Source organism: Pongo abelii, chromosome 15 (assembly GCF_028885655.2).
Source record: "Pongo abelii isolate AG06213 chromosome 15, NHGRI_mPonAbe1-v2.0_pri, whole genome shotgun sequence".
Lineage (NCBI taxonomy): Eukaryota > Metazoa > Chordata > Mammalia > Primates > Hominidae > Pongo > Pongo abelii.
This window is the reverse complement of record NC_072000.2, coordinates 63,515,739-63,530,721: the sequence shown is the minus strand read 5'-3', so window position 1 is coordinate 63,530,721 and position 14,983 is coordinate 63,515,739. Positions and strand designations below refer to the sequence as shown.

Below are 14,983 nucleotides of genomic sequence, written 5' to 3'. Positions count from 1 at the left end.
ACATTTAAAACAAACTGAAGTGGTGTAGGACAGAATAAAACATATCAGATTTCACCACACATAGTTTGATAGTTGTAAAATTCTTTGATACTCCTCCCTTCAAATGATATAAACTAATTTTCTTTCCCCTTAAGTGTGAGCTGTACTTAGTGACTCATTACTTTTTTTTTTTTTTTTTTAACTCATTAGGGGTTATTTGTCTCAACAAGTTAAGGAAAGAGCAGCCCAAGAATACCATCAGAGATGCAGCTTTCCAGGCCTCCATCCTGGACTTGCAGGTTTCATATTGACATAGATTTGCAAGATGACTTGCACTTCCAGGTCTCTACTCTCCATTCCAAGAAAGAGAAAAAGGAGAATAAGGGCTTTTTCCAAAAAGTTTTGTCTTTCTAATCAGGAAGACATGACCTTCCCAGAGATGTCTGATTACATCTTATTGCCAGAACTATATCACATGACTATCCCCAAGTGTTAGGGAGATTGAAAAATTCAAAGTTTTTAGTAGAGTGCATTTACCTCACCCTAAATAGTGTTATGATGATCACTTTTGATGAACAGAATGTGGCAGAAGTGAAGATGTCTTAAATATTAGGACAAAAAAAGGTATTGACTGTGGCTTTCTTGTTGCTCTTTCTCAAGTCAGTTATTCTGGGGAAACCCAACCACCATATTGTGAGGACACTCAAGCAGCCCTATGGAGGAGCCCACATGGTGAGGTATTGAGGCCTCTTTCCAACACCCATATGAGTGAGCCATCTTGGAAGCAGCTCCATTTGACATCTTAATTACAACCCCCTAAGAGACCTGTATCAGAACTACCCAGCTAATCTGCTCCAAGTTTCTGACTCATAGAAGCTTTGAGAGAATAATTGTTTTAAGCTGCTAAATTTGGAGCTAGCTTGTTACACGACAATAATAACTAATACACTTAGTAGAAATAAGAATGGGTTCATGAAACATTTCAGTTATATATGAGTATGTGCTAGGTCTCAGTGTAAAATGAACCCCTTCTTATAGGTTGCAGTAAAAAACAAAATGGAAAATTCTGCACAAAACAAACCAAGCAACGGTTTTCTACTCTGAGGTGTTGCTGCTGCCTTCCTGAGGTCTACCTGGGAATCAAGACACAGGTCCTCTTTGCTTTCAGGTGCCCCAAACTTATTAGTGGCTCATGCAGCCTTTATTGCCCCATCATTCTATAGCTAGGCCAGTCACCAAGGGTGGGCAGGGATACACAGGGTACAAGGACACTAATCAGAGCTCTATTTACATCTAAATTCTCCTTGATTTTTTTTTTTTTTTTTTTGAGACGGAGTCTCGCTCTGTCACCAGGCCGGAGTGCAGTGGTGCAATCTTGGCTCACTGCAATCTCCGCCTCCAGGGTTCAGGTGATTCCCCTGCCTCAGCCTCCCAAGTAGCTGGGACTACAGGCATGCACCACCAGGCCCGGCTAATTTTTTGTATTTTAGTAGAGATGGAGTTTCACCATGTTGGCCAGGATGGTGTCAATCTCCTGACCACGTGTTCTGCCTGCCTCAGCCTCCCTAAGTGCTGGGATTACAGGCATGAGCCACTACGCCCGGCCTCTCCTTGTTTTTCTAAGCTCCTCTCATCCAACCTGAAAACATCTTTATCTAGTCTTTAGGATAGTCATCCTGGCTTTTACAGCTTTGTGTGTTCTCTTGGACTTATTGTCTTGATTTAAAACCTTCCTATTTAAAGCAGGGCCAAAATTTTAACAAACCAAAGACCTCCCTGTTTTTGGCACTGCCTCCTTTAGTTCAGAAAATCCTAAAGGTAAAGGAGGTCCTGTGCATACAAGGAAATACAGTGGAAAAAGCCCTCAAATAATATTTGAAAATGTTATTCACATATTGTCTTTATTTCAACTCAGATTCCTTTCTCATTCCATTTTTATCTGGCTCCTACACTCATTGCTTCACAGAATTAGTCACAGAATAGGTCACAAATGACCTAAATCCAATAAATACTTCTCAGCCACCTTACTTGACCTTGCCAAACATAAACCACGTGTATTAGTCAGGGTTCCCACAATAGGCTGTCTGCAGGCTGAGGAGCAAGGAGAGCCAGTCCAAGTTCCAAAATTGAAGAACTTGGACTCCAGTGTTCAAGAGCAGGAAGGATCCAGCACAGGAGAAAGATGTAGGTTGGCAGGCTAAGCCAGTCTCTATTTTCACATGTTTCTGCCTGCTTAGATTCTAGCAGTGCTGGCAGCTGATGCGATTGTGCCCACCCAGATTAAGGGTGGGTCTGCCTTTCCCAGCCCACTGACTCAAATGTTAATCTCCTGTGGCAACACCCTCACAGACACACCCAGGATCAATACTTTGCATCCTTCAATCCAATCAAGTTGACACTCAGTATTAACCATCACATCATAGTTGGCCCCACTTCCATTTTGGAAATGTTCTTGTCCTCGTGTTCATGTTCTTACTCTTTCCTGGTTTTCCGCTAACCACTCTGATCATTCCTTCCTAACCTCTTTGACTACTTTCTCTGCTTCCCCATCTCACATTTTAAAAATTAGTTTAAACATAGGTAATATGTGCACATGGTATGAATTTGAAAAGGTACAAAAGGGTACAGAGTGAAAAATAAATGTTTCCCTTTTCCTTCCTGCCCTTGACACCTAAAACCTGCCAATCATCAAGTCCCTTTTCCCCAATCTGTTCCTCTTCAACCCCAAAGTCATTACCTCTTATCGCTAATTTCAATAGACTTGATGACCTAGTTCTGGGTTCTCCATGAGAAACCCACTTTAACATCCATCACAAAATACTTTGGAGTTCCCAGTTGGTCTTCCACATGTACTCAAGAAAATGTCTATTCCTATGGTCTCTGGGTTACTCTGCCAGGCACCATTGTTAATCCAAGTAGCTCTGCCAAGAACAGTAGCTATAAGGAAGAAGAGATAGTGCTTAGCGGACAACATTCTTCAAACATGGCATCTTTTCAACTTTTTTTTAGTAGGCTTTATTTTTCAGAGCATCTTTAGGTTCACAGCAAAATTGAGTGAAAGTACAGAGATTTCCCATTTATTCTCTGCCCCAACACATGCAAAACCTCACCTGTTACCAATATCCCCCACCAGAGAGGTACATTTGTTATAATCAATAAACCTACAATGACACATTGCTATCACCCAAAGTCTGTAGTTTACATTAGGGTTCACTCACTCTTGGTGTTGTACATTCTATGGGTTTTGACAAATGTTATAACATGTATCTATAATTATAGGAATATGTAGAAAAGTTTTATTGCTCTAAAATTCCTCTGTGCTCCATCCATTCATCCCTTTCTTCTCCCAGTCTCTTGAAACCACTGCTACTGTTACGGTCTCCGTGGTTTTGCCTTTTCCAGAATGTCACATAGTTGGAATCATACCATAGGAAGCCTTTTCCTGTGGCTTCTTTTGCTTAGTAATATGCATTTTAGGTTTCTCCATAGCTTTTTATGGCTAAACAGCTCATTTCCTTTTAGTGCTAATATTTCATTGTCTGGATGTACCATAGCTTATTTATCTGCTTATTTACTGATAGCATCTTGGTTGCTTCCAATATTTTGCAATTATTAATAAAGCTGCTATAAACATCTGTGTGCACATTTTTGTGAACATGTTTTCAACTCATTTGGGTAAATATCAAGGAGCATGATTCTTGAATTGTACAATAAAAAATATGTTTAGGTTTGTAAGAAACTGCAAAATGATCTTCCAACGTGGAGGTACCATGTTGCATTCCCACCAGCAATGAATGGGAGTTTCTGTTGCTCCATATCTTTGCCAGCATTTGGTGTTATTAGTGTTTTAGATTTTGGCCATTCTAATAGGTGTGCAGTTATATCTCAATGTTGTTTTAATTTGAAATTTCCTAATGACATGTAATGTTGAGCATCTTTTAATATGCTTATTTTCTATTTGCATATATTCTTTGATGAGGTGTCTATTCAGATCGTTTGTCCATTTTAAAATCAGGTTGTTCATTTTCTTGTTGGGTTTTCAGTTATTTTGTATTTTAGATAACAGTTCTTTATCAGATATGTCTTTTGCAAAATTTCTTTTCCCAGTCTGTGGCTGGTTTTCTCATCTCTTTTCAACATTTTCAAAAAGAAAATACATAAATATGACAGTTGGTAAGATTGTGATGAAAAGGCATAGAGTAGCTCTTATCAGTAGGAATATTACTCCTCTCTAAAGAGCATTTCAGAAATTTGGGGAAGCATTTTTTGTCTCACAATATCAGTAGCATTTAGCAAATGGTGTCCAAAAATTCTGGATGTCCTATAAAGCATGAGAGAATACTGACCAATGCAGATTGTCTCACATGCCATACAGCTTTCAAATGTCCCACCAGACACTGAAATAGCTGACAAATTTATGAATCATTATGTACTTCCATAACTTTAGTTCATTCTGCATAGAAAAATATGTTTTAAACATGGTTCCAATATACACAAAAAGTTTCTAGAAATGCAACTCTATAAATTGAAATTTTTATTATATCTATTTTGTTTAGATTTTTATTAAACAATATTCACCCATTTGGAAAGCACTATCATAATTTACTACACCACTTGAGCTAATGGACTGTGAAAAAACACTTTTGTATCAGTCTACATTTGTAGCTAATATAATCGCTGTGATTCTACATTTAAATGTAAGCATCTAACTACTTCATTTTGTTTATTCTGTAATAAAAAGAGCCTACTGATCATACAGCAACATAAATGAATGCTACAGGCATTTTGCAAAGTGAAAAATCTGGATACAAAAGAGTATATACTGTATAATTCAATTTATATGAAGTTCCAGAACAGATAAAATAAGTATATGGTGAAAACAAATACAATTTCTAGTTCTTTGCTGGTAGTTCCCATATGTCATCCACTATATCCGTGTTTTCCTTTAAGCCCTAAATATAACTGTAATAGGTACTTTTAGAGTCTTTGTCTTCTATTGCAAACATCTTGGTTATATAAAGTTGGGCCTTTATTTACTGCTTCCCTCTCTTTGTTTATGAGTCATATTTTCTTTTCTTCTCTTTTTTTTTCCATGTCTAGTTATCTTTGATTATATGCATAATATTGATGACACATTGCAAAGAATCTGGATTTTATGTCTTGTTTTAAAGGGCATTTATTTAAATTGCTAGAAGGTCCTCCAGATCCTTTCAGGCTTGGTGTCATTCCATGTTGGAGTCAGTCTCTTTTGGTTTTGTCCCTTATCCTAGCATGTGGCTCTTATTTTAAAGCTTGACTTTTATTTTCAAGGTATTTGTTGTCTTAAACAAATGCCTGAGGTGCTCAATGAACTCTCTGCACTCTGGCTAGACTATAACATGTACAACATCATCTAGTCCAGTGTAATTTTAGGTATCTTTGTTCACCGCTCACTCCTACAGTAGCCACTTTCTCCTAGTTCTCATGGTGATTTGTTCTACACATGTGCACCCCAGCTCTATACCAAAGATTTATGGAGAGCCTCCATGCAGACAGCTGTCTCCCTCTATCACATGACTCCTTTCTCTCTCGCCCACAAATTCCAGTCACTTCAACTGTGTTGAACTCTGATCTCTGTCTTCTAGCTTGGGAAGACCACCGTTTTCTACTGGAGCTCTACCTCCCAGGGTCAAAGTCTGAAAAACAGTCCTAGGTAGAAGGATGAAATAATTTACATAATGCATATGCCTATGAAGCACTTAGCATGATGTCTGCACAGAGTAAATGGCCAATAAATGTTGATTTTTATTATGAAATCTGTATTTGATACAAATTTTATCTATAATATTTTATTAAAGAAAAAAGTCTTATAAAATGGTATAGAGTAACCTCATTTTTGAAAACAAACATATTGAAATTAGGAAGGATATCTACCAAATAATATTACTATCAAGTAAGAATATCTTTACCAAACAATGTAATTATAGATGTTCTTCAATTGTTAATAATTTACTCCATTGTATTTTTTATAATAAGCATTACTTTTTAAAATGAAAGAATTTATTTTTGAATAAAAATAAACTACTAAAGAGCATTTTGAGGGGTCTGTGTTGAAAGGGAAGAAAAGGGTAAGCTCTCTACTTAGCCTTGGAGGGAGTAAAATAATTTACCTATCTACTATACATACTGGGACCTCAGCGTTTTCGGGCCTGTTGGCTGGAGGTACTGCCATTTCTGCCTTTGTAGCCCCTGAGGGAGGCCTGAGTTACTGGCTTGGTTCCCTGACAATATACCAGACTGTAGGAACCCTTCTGAGTTTTGTATTTAAGTAGTTAAAAAAATCCTGGAGAAAATTCAGTTAAGTTATAAACCAGACTTATCTTTTTATTTTTAATCATGCTGTTATATTATCCCTCTCTCTTGGATTGAGATCATTTTTACATTTAACACTTAGTTCTTTCCTCTCCACATATGAGAGAAGGAGTAGAGGATAGCCTCACCATCATTACTCCAGGTGGTCCGGACACCTGGATCTCCCTGTATCATTGGCTAAGAAAGCACAAGCCATCAGATTCAAACACAAAAGTTGAGGTGGCTCAGCTGGATGGCTGCCATCTCTCTCCCCAACCTCGGGACTTTCTTAAGTCTATTTTCACATGTGTCCGTGTGAAGAGACCACCAAACAGGCTTTGCGTGAGCAATAAAACTTTTAATCACCTGGGTGCAGGCGGGCTGAGTCCGAAAAGAGAGTCAGCGAAGGGAGATAGGGGTGGGGCCGTTTTATAAGATTTGGGTAGGTAAAGGAAAATTACAGTCAAAGGGGGGTTCTCTGGTGGGCAGGAGTGGGGGTCACAAGGTGCTCAGTAGGGGACCTTTTGAGCCAGGATGAGCCAGGAGAAGGAATTTCACAAGACAATGTCATCAGTTAAGGCAGGAACAGGCCATTTTCACTTCTTTTGTGGTGGAATGTCATCAGTTAAGGCAGGAACCAGCCATCTGGATGTGTAAGTGCAGGTCACAGGGTATATGATGGCTTAGCTTGGGCTCAGGGGCCTGACATTCCTGTCTGCTTATATTAATAAGAAAAATAAAACGAAATAGTGGTAAAGTGTTGGGATGGTGAAAATTTTGGGGGATGGTATGGAGAGATAATGGGCGATGTTTCTCAGGGCTGCTTTGAGTGGGATTAGGGGTGGCGTGGGAACCTAGAGTGGGAAAGTTTAAGCTGAAGGAAGATTTTGTGGTAAGGAGTGATACTGTGGGGTTTTTAGAAGAAATATTTGTCATTTAGAATTATTGGTGATGGCCTGGATATGGTTTTGTATGAATTTTTATTTTGTATGAATTGTTTTGGTTTTGTATGAATTGAAAAACTAAATGGAATAAGAGAAGGAGAAAAACAGGTATTAAAGGTCTAAGAATTGGGAGGACCTAGGACATCTAATTAGAGAGTGCCTAAGGAGGTTCAGCATAGCCTTGCCAGCAAAGATTATTTATTTACTTTAAGAGTTAAGAGTGGCAGTTTGGGGATAGCACCAGGAGATATCAGCTGTGATGACTTGGAGAAACAGTGTAAACCGCAGTGTAAACAAGAGCAGGGCATGTATGAGTAGTTGAGAATGGTGAATAGGAGTATGACTAGACAGAAGATAGGGATGACAAGTTTTTTTTGGGGCACAGTCCAAGTTGGTCTGGTGTCTGGAATGAGACTGGGGCCTAATAAAAAGGAGCGTCCATACAGGAGCTCAAATGGGCTGTACCTTGTAGCATTCTGAGGACAGGCCTGAATTCTGAGAAGGGAAAGAGGTAAAAGTATTGTCCAGTCCTTTTTAAGTTGGTGGCTGAGCTTGGTGAGGTGTGTTTTTAAAAGACTATTAGTCCGTTCTACTTTTCTTGAAGACTGAGGACTATAAGGGATATAAAGGTTTTACTGAATATTAAGAGCCTGAAAAACTGCTTGGGTGATTTGACTAGTAAAGGCTGGTCTGTTATCAGACTGTATAGAGGTGGGAGGGCTAAACTGAGGAATTATGTCTGACAGAAGGGAAGAAATGACTGCGGTGGCCTTCTCAGACCCTGTAGGAAAGGCCTCTACCTATCCAGTGAAAGTGTCTACTTAGACTAAGAAGTATTTTAGTTATCTGACTCGGGGCATGTTGAGTAAAGCTAATTTGCCAGTCCTGGGTTGGGGCAAATCCTCCAGCTTGATGTGTAGGGAAGGGAGGGGGCCTGAATAATCCTTGAGAAGTAGTAGAATAGCAGATGGAACACTGAGAAGTTATTTCTTTGAGGATAGATTTCCACGATGGAAAGGACATGAGAGGTTTTAAGAGGCAGGCTAGTGGCTTGTACTATAGCATAGCCTGCCTTTGCTGGTGTGTGGCGATTAGGCCTGGTGGAACTGCCATCAATAAACTAAGTGTGATCAGGGTGAGGAACAGGAAAGAAGGAAATATGGGGAAACAGGGTGAATGTCAGGTGGATCAGAGAGATGCAGTTATGAGGGTCAGGTGTGGTATCCGGAATAATGTGGGAGGCCGGATTGAAGTCCCGGCCAGGAACAATGGTAATTGTGGGAGACTTAACAAAGTGAGTATAGCTGAAGAAGCTGGGAAGCAGAAAGTATATGCGTCAGGTATGAGGAGGAAAATAGATTTTGGAAGTTATGAGAACTGTAGAGAGTGAGTTGAGCATAGTTTGTGATTTTTAGGGCCTCTAAAAGGATTAAAGCAGCGGCAGCTGCTGCACGCAGACATGAGGGGTAGGCTAAAACAGTAAGGTCAAGTTGTTTGGATAGAAAGGCTACAGGGTGCGGTCCTGGCTCTTGTGTGAGAATTCTGACCGCACTAACCATGCCTAGGAAGGAAAGGAGTTGTTTTGTATAAGGTGCTGGGGTTTGAGAGATCAGTCGGACACAATCGGCAGGGAGAACATGTGTGTTTTTGTGAGAATTATGCTGAGATAGGTAACAGATGAGGAAGAAATTTGAGCTTGACTGAATTAATGGGGGTTGTCTGTGAAGCTTTGCGGCAGTACAGCCCAGGTAACTTGCTGAGCTTGATGGGTGTCAGGGTCAATCTAAGTGAAAGCGAAGAGAGGCTGGGATTAAGGGTGCAAAGAAATAGTAGAGAAAGCATGTTTGAGATCTAGAACAGAATAATGGGTTGTGGAGGGAGGTATTGAGGATAGGAGAGTATATGGGTTTGGCACCATGGGGTGGATAGGTGAAACAATTTGGTTGATAAGGCGCAGATCCTGAACTAACCTGTAAGGCTTGTCTGGTTCTAGGACAGGTAAAATGGGGGAATGGTAAGGAGAGTTTATAGGCTTTAAAAGGCCATGCTGTAACAGGCGAGTGACAACAGGCTTTAATCCTTTAAAGCATGCTGTGGGATGGGATATTGGCATTGAGCGGGGTAAGGGTGATTAGGTTTTAATGAGATGGTAAGGGGTGCATGATAGGTTGCCAAGGAGGGAGTAGAGGTATCCTATACTTGTGGGTTAAGGTGGGGGATACAAGAGGAGGACGCAAAGGAGGCTTTGGATTGGGAAGAAAGGCATCAATGAGATGTGGCTGTAGTCCAGGAATAGTCAGGGAAGCAGATAATTTAGTTAAAGTGTCTCGGCCTAATAAGGGAACTGGGCAGGTGGGGATAACTAAAAGGAGTGCTTAAAAAAGTATTGTCTAAGTTGGCACCAGAGTTGGGGAGTTTTAAGTTTAGAAGCCTGGCCGTCAATACCTACAACAGTTATGGAGGCAAGGGAAACAGGCTCTTGAAAAGAAGGTAATGTGGAGTGCGTAGCCTCCATATTGATTAAGAAGGGGACGGACTTATCCTCCACTGTAAGAGTTACTTAAAGCTCGGCATCTGTGATGGTCTATGGGGCTTCCGAGGCGATCAGGCAGCGTCAGTCTTCAGCTGCTAAGCCGAGAAGCTCTGGGAAGGAGTCAGAGAGCCTTGGGCCAGAGTTCCAGGGGCTCTGGGAGTGGCTGCCAGGTGAGTTGAACAGTGATTTCCAGTGGGGTCCTGCACAGATGGGACACGGCTTAGGAGGAATCCTGGACTGCGGGCATTCCTTGGCCTGGTGGCCAGATTTCTGGCACTTGTAGCAAGCTCCTGGGGGAGGCGGTTCTGGAGGAACGCCTGGCCACTGTGGTTTAGGCATTTGGAAGTTCTTGTGTGCTGGAGATGTGGCTGGGGTTTGTCTCACAGTGGAGGCAAGGAATTGCAACTCCAAAATATGTTGTTACTTGGCTGCCTCTACTTTATTATTGTATACCTTGAAGGCAAGGTTAATTAAGTCCTGTTGTGGGGTTTGAGGGCCAGAATTTAATTTTTGGAGTTTTATTTAATGTCAGGAGCAGATTTGGGTAATAAAATGTCTATTGAGAATAAGATGGCCTTTTGACCTTTTAGAGTCTAGGGCTGTAAAGTGTCTTAGGGTTGTTGCCAAATGAGCCATGAACTGGGCTGGATTTTTATATTTGATGAAAAAGAGCCTAAACGCTATCTGATTTAGAATAAAGAAAAAGGAGTATTAAGCTTGACTATGCCTTTGGCTCCAGCCACCTTTTTAAAAGTAAATTGCTGGGCAGGTGGAGGAGGACTAGTCATGGAACGAAACTGTAAGCCGGACCAGGTGTGAGGAGGGGAGATGATAAAAGGATTATAGGGTGGAGGAGCGGAGGCTGAGGAAGAATTGTGACCTAGCTCAGCCTGGCGAGGAGGGGAGGTGTCGTTCCTGCGTGGTCTGACACCTGTGAAACCTGGGTGAATAATCAGGCGTCCCTGAAATGATTAAACACGAAGGGAAGGCTGCCTTCCTTAGTCTGTGACTGGCGCCAGAGTTTTGGGTCCACGGATAAAACGTGTCTCCTTTGTCTCTACCAGAAAATGAAAGGAATTGAAATTAAGAGAAGGGAGAGATTGAAGTGTGGCGCCAAGATTGAAAGGAGAAAGAGGTTGAGGGATAGCGAGGGAGGTTGGAGAAGAGAGTAAAAAGAGGCCGCTTACCGGATTTGAAATTGGTGAGATGTTTTTTGGGCTGGTCGGTCTGAGGACCTGAGGTCGTAGCAGAGGCCTGACATCTATCTTTCTTAGAGGAATGTGCTCTCTGGTCAAAAGTAGAGAATAACTCCATGAGATTAAAGCAAAACATGCATCTACCTGATTCAGTATGTTCAAGGGCCCCACTACATGGGGCAGTTTAATTGTTGGTTTGTTTTTTGAGACAGGGTCTTGCTCTCTCCCAAACTAGAGTGAGGTGCAGTATCATAGGTCACTGTAACCTCCAACTCCTAGGCTCAAGCAATCTTCCCACCTTGGCCTCCCAAGTAGCTAGGACTACAGGCATGCACCATCATGCCCAGCTACCTTGGGCAGTTTAAAAGTAAAAAAATTTGTCAATCTACTTGTTTTCTCTCCAGAGAACATAATCGATTTGACTGAAAAAAATTAATACTGGTTTATCTTTAGCTACCAGGACTACAGACAAACCAAAGGCAGCACATATTTCCTTACTTCCTGGTAGTCATTAAGTTCCTGCTGGTTTCTGGATGTCAGGGGTCCAGAGACAAGTACATATTTTCTTTTTTTTTTTTTAATTTTTATTTATTTATTTATTTATTGAGACAGAGTCTTGCTCTGTCGCCCAGGCTGGAGTGCAGTGGCACAATCTCAGCTCACTGCAAGCTCCGCCTCCCGAGTTCACGCCATTCTCCTGCCTCAGCCCCCGAGTAGCTGCGACTACAGGCGCCCGCCACGACGCCCGGCTAATTTTTTGTATTTTTAGTGGAGACGGGGCTTCATCGTGTTACCCAGGATGGTCCCGATCTCCTGACCTCGTGATCCACCCGCCTCGGCCTCCCAAAGTGCTGGGATTACAGGCGTGAGCCACCGCGCCCGGCGACAAGTACATATTTTCTTGATAGCACTACTACAGTACATCTATTCCCGTTGTGAAGGCGGAAAATTCAAACAGCAGTTCACCTGCGATTTGAAAGCCTGAAATACTGCGATTCCCCACAAGGAGGCTCCATTATCAAGTACAACAATTTTCAAAGCGGGAATGCCTCAACGATTTTGAAAAGCAACACATCACAGCACATTAAACTTTCATAATCTTTAAATGCTTTAACATTCTTATTGATAACAGTTTGGCTCTAATTATCACATAAAAATTTAATCTATCATTTTAGTGCTGTGCGAAGCCAAGACAAATGTATCATATATTAAATACATAATTTAAGCTGAGTATTTAAACAAAACCGAATTTTTTTCTCAGTGGGAGGAAGTGAGGACGATTGGCAATTATACTAAAAACAAATTTTCTTATGCTTCAGTTATTACATGTGATCAAAGAGTTGTCACACAGGTTCAACTTCGGCTTTCTAAGTCAAACAAAAGCTTTACCTTGGCTAAAATTCTTTATAAGGCAAAACATATTGACTGGTAGCTCATTGCCTAATTGATAACATATGTCATGGCATTATTTTAATATCACTCTTTAACAATAAAACGGTTAATATTTCCTGTTGGATGGTGTAACATCTTAAAATATTGGTAATAACAGTTTCGAATGGTTATAAATGTATTTGAAGTATTTGAACAGGAAATAGAGGCTAAATATATACATAAATAATTTGTTACAATTTAGATTTCTTTCAATGCATAATGTTGAAATTAGCTTTCCCTTTTGCCTCTTTAATTATCTGAAAAAAGAACTTAGAATGACTTTTAGTGCTATAAGTGTTCAATTAACTTTTCATTTAAATTATTTATTTTATATGATGGAATGCATCAGGGCAACTGAGAAATAAGGCAGATTTCTTACATTTGGAAAATAGAGTTGGGCTTGTGATTTGAAAGTTTTAGTTTTCTAAGACTATTCTTTAGAGAGTGGGATTTGGGATGTATCTAGCATTTATTGATTGCCTCCATCAAGTCCTTTGCTTATATTATTTCATATCAATGGGCCAGATATTACTATTCCCCATTCCATAGATGAAGAAGCTGAGACTCAAAGAAAAATAACTTGTTCAAGATAATATAGCCAGCTAAGCAACAGCAGGACTGGGATTAGAACCCACAGCAGGGATGGATGGGAAGAGAGGCAGACAAGGGTGGAGGTTTGGGGATCTGAGAGTGAGGAGGAGGCAGGATGAAATTGACAAGGGTAGAATCTTATCTGGGAGTTCACAGAAGTAGTAATTTATATCCCTTAGCATGCCTCCTTTATCCCTATCAGGCCCTCTGCGGCTGGATGAATCTCTATTTTTCCAGTCAGTTTGAATCTTAGCATCAATATTATATTTGAAACGTAAGAGTGAAATTGCCTTTCTGTGACATCTTTTTAACTGATTACTGGGCACTTAGGCAACCAGCTCCCGAATGTCTGGTTACTCTTAATAAAGGTCAGGATTGCACCTAGCTAGCCTCACTAATAGAGGAGAACTTGTGGCCATCTTTCATAGCAGCCTGAGGCAAGTTGTCATGAATTCACTGAAACTTGCTGATTTCCCCCGTGCACCTGAAAGAACCTGGTTCCCTTAGTGCTGTCCATTCAGCCTGAATAACTCTACTGCTTCCCCTCTGCCAGCACACCACCCACGCTGTCAACGATGGTGAAAATCTGCAACATTTTGTTTACCTTCATTCTGGGGAGCCTCTCCTATCCTCACAAGGATAAAAGGAGATTGCATTCAAACTTGTTTTGATTACTCTTAGCTTACATACAGAACCACCTCTTTAGAGGAAAGGGAAGTTTCTCCTAGTTCTGTCTTTGGAAATGGGAGGTTGGTCTTGGAGTCTTAGACTAACACAGATAGATCATTAATCACAAAGACTGTCTCTGGAAACTGAAAAAGGTCAGATTCTCTTAGAAACTGTGGGATGGGTGTGGTGGTACATGCTCATAATCCCAGCACTTCGGGAGGCCAAGGTGAGTAGATGGCTTGAGCTCAGGAGTTCAAGACCAGCCTGGGCAACATGGTGAAACCTCATCTCTATGAAAAAAAAAAAAAAAATTAGTTGGGCATGGTGGTGCATGCCTATAGTCCCAGCTACTCAGGAGGCTGAGATGGGAGGATTGCTTGAGCCCAGGGAGGTTGAGACTGCAGTGAGCTGAGATCATGCCACTGCACTCCAGCCTGGGCGATAGAGTGAGACCCTGCCTCAAAAAAATAAGTAAATAAATAAAATAAAAATGAAAAGAAAGAAACTGCACAATAAGACAAGGGCAGGGTGGAGAGTTGTCTTAATTACACAAGACACCCATGCAACACGACAACACCCCTTTAAAACGTACAAAGTCACATAACTTCAGAATTTCAAGATTTGGTTAAAAAAAAGAGAAAAGGATGGAAAATGTGATACTGTATACATTTTCTGCTCTCTGTGCTACTGAACATTCTCTAATGAATGTTTCCTAAACAACTTTCTGCGATCTACTTTGAAAGGAGAACAGAAGGGAGAGAACAACAGAGAGGAGACTAAAGAGAGATAAGGAGACAGAAGGAAGAAGAGGGGGCTAAGGAGGGAGCAAAGAAGATAAAGAAAATTTACAAAAGAAAGGAAGAAGGAGAGAGAGAAGTTGTCTGCAATTATGGCATATTAGGTGAGCAATGAACACTTTGTGCATTTATTCATTTGACACACAGTTATTGAGCATCTATTATGTGCCAGGCTCTTAGACCCCAGTTGAAAGTGGTGAAACAGATAGTTGTCTTATGAAGCACATAGATTGGGTGAGTCACAAAATTTTTAAAATAAAGTAAATTCGGTTGCAAATACACTCTTAGTTCACTTTATTTTTACATTATTCCTCTCATCCTCCATAACAATGCCTCTCATTATTCTATTCGTAAACCCGAGTAATATAAATGAGCCACTCTAGACTATGAAAATATACCATTGTCTCAAAAAATGTTTTTCAATGTAAGTATATTTGTACTTTTGCTTTCTTAATTGGAGCAATGTTTTTGTATTACTGCGTCTACACATTTTTTAAACAGCTGATAAAAAGA

At 40.5% G+C, this 14,983-nt stretch overlaps 1 protein-coding gene across 4 annotated transcripts in view; it reads left to right on the top strand.

The window, feature by feature from the left end:
• L3HYPDH (trans-L-3-hydroxyproline dehydratase) overlaps nucleotides 1–14,747 on the top strand; it is a 42,754-nt gene extending 28,007 nt beyond the window's left edge. Inside the window, exon 7 of one of the 4 annotated variants that reach the window (XR_008512971.2) lies at nucleotides 14,417–14,747. The gene's annotated coding sequence lies outside the window, so the exon portion shown is untranslated. Of the gene's footprint in view, nucleotides 1–189; nucleotides 3,613–14,416 lie in introns of those variants that run through there. The other 3 variants (XR_008512974.2, XR_008512972.2, XR_008512973.2) reach the window with 3 other exon arrangements.
• Nucleotides 14,748–14,983: the final 236 nt, after the last annotated feature.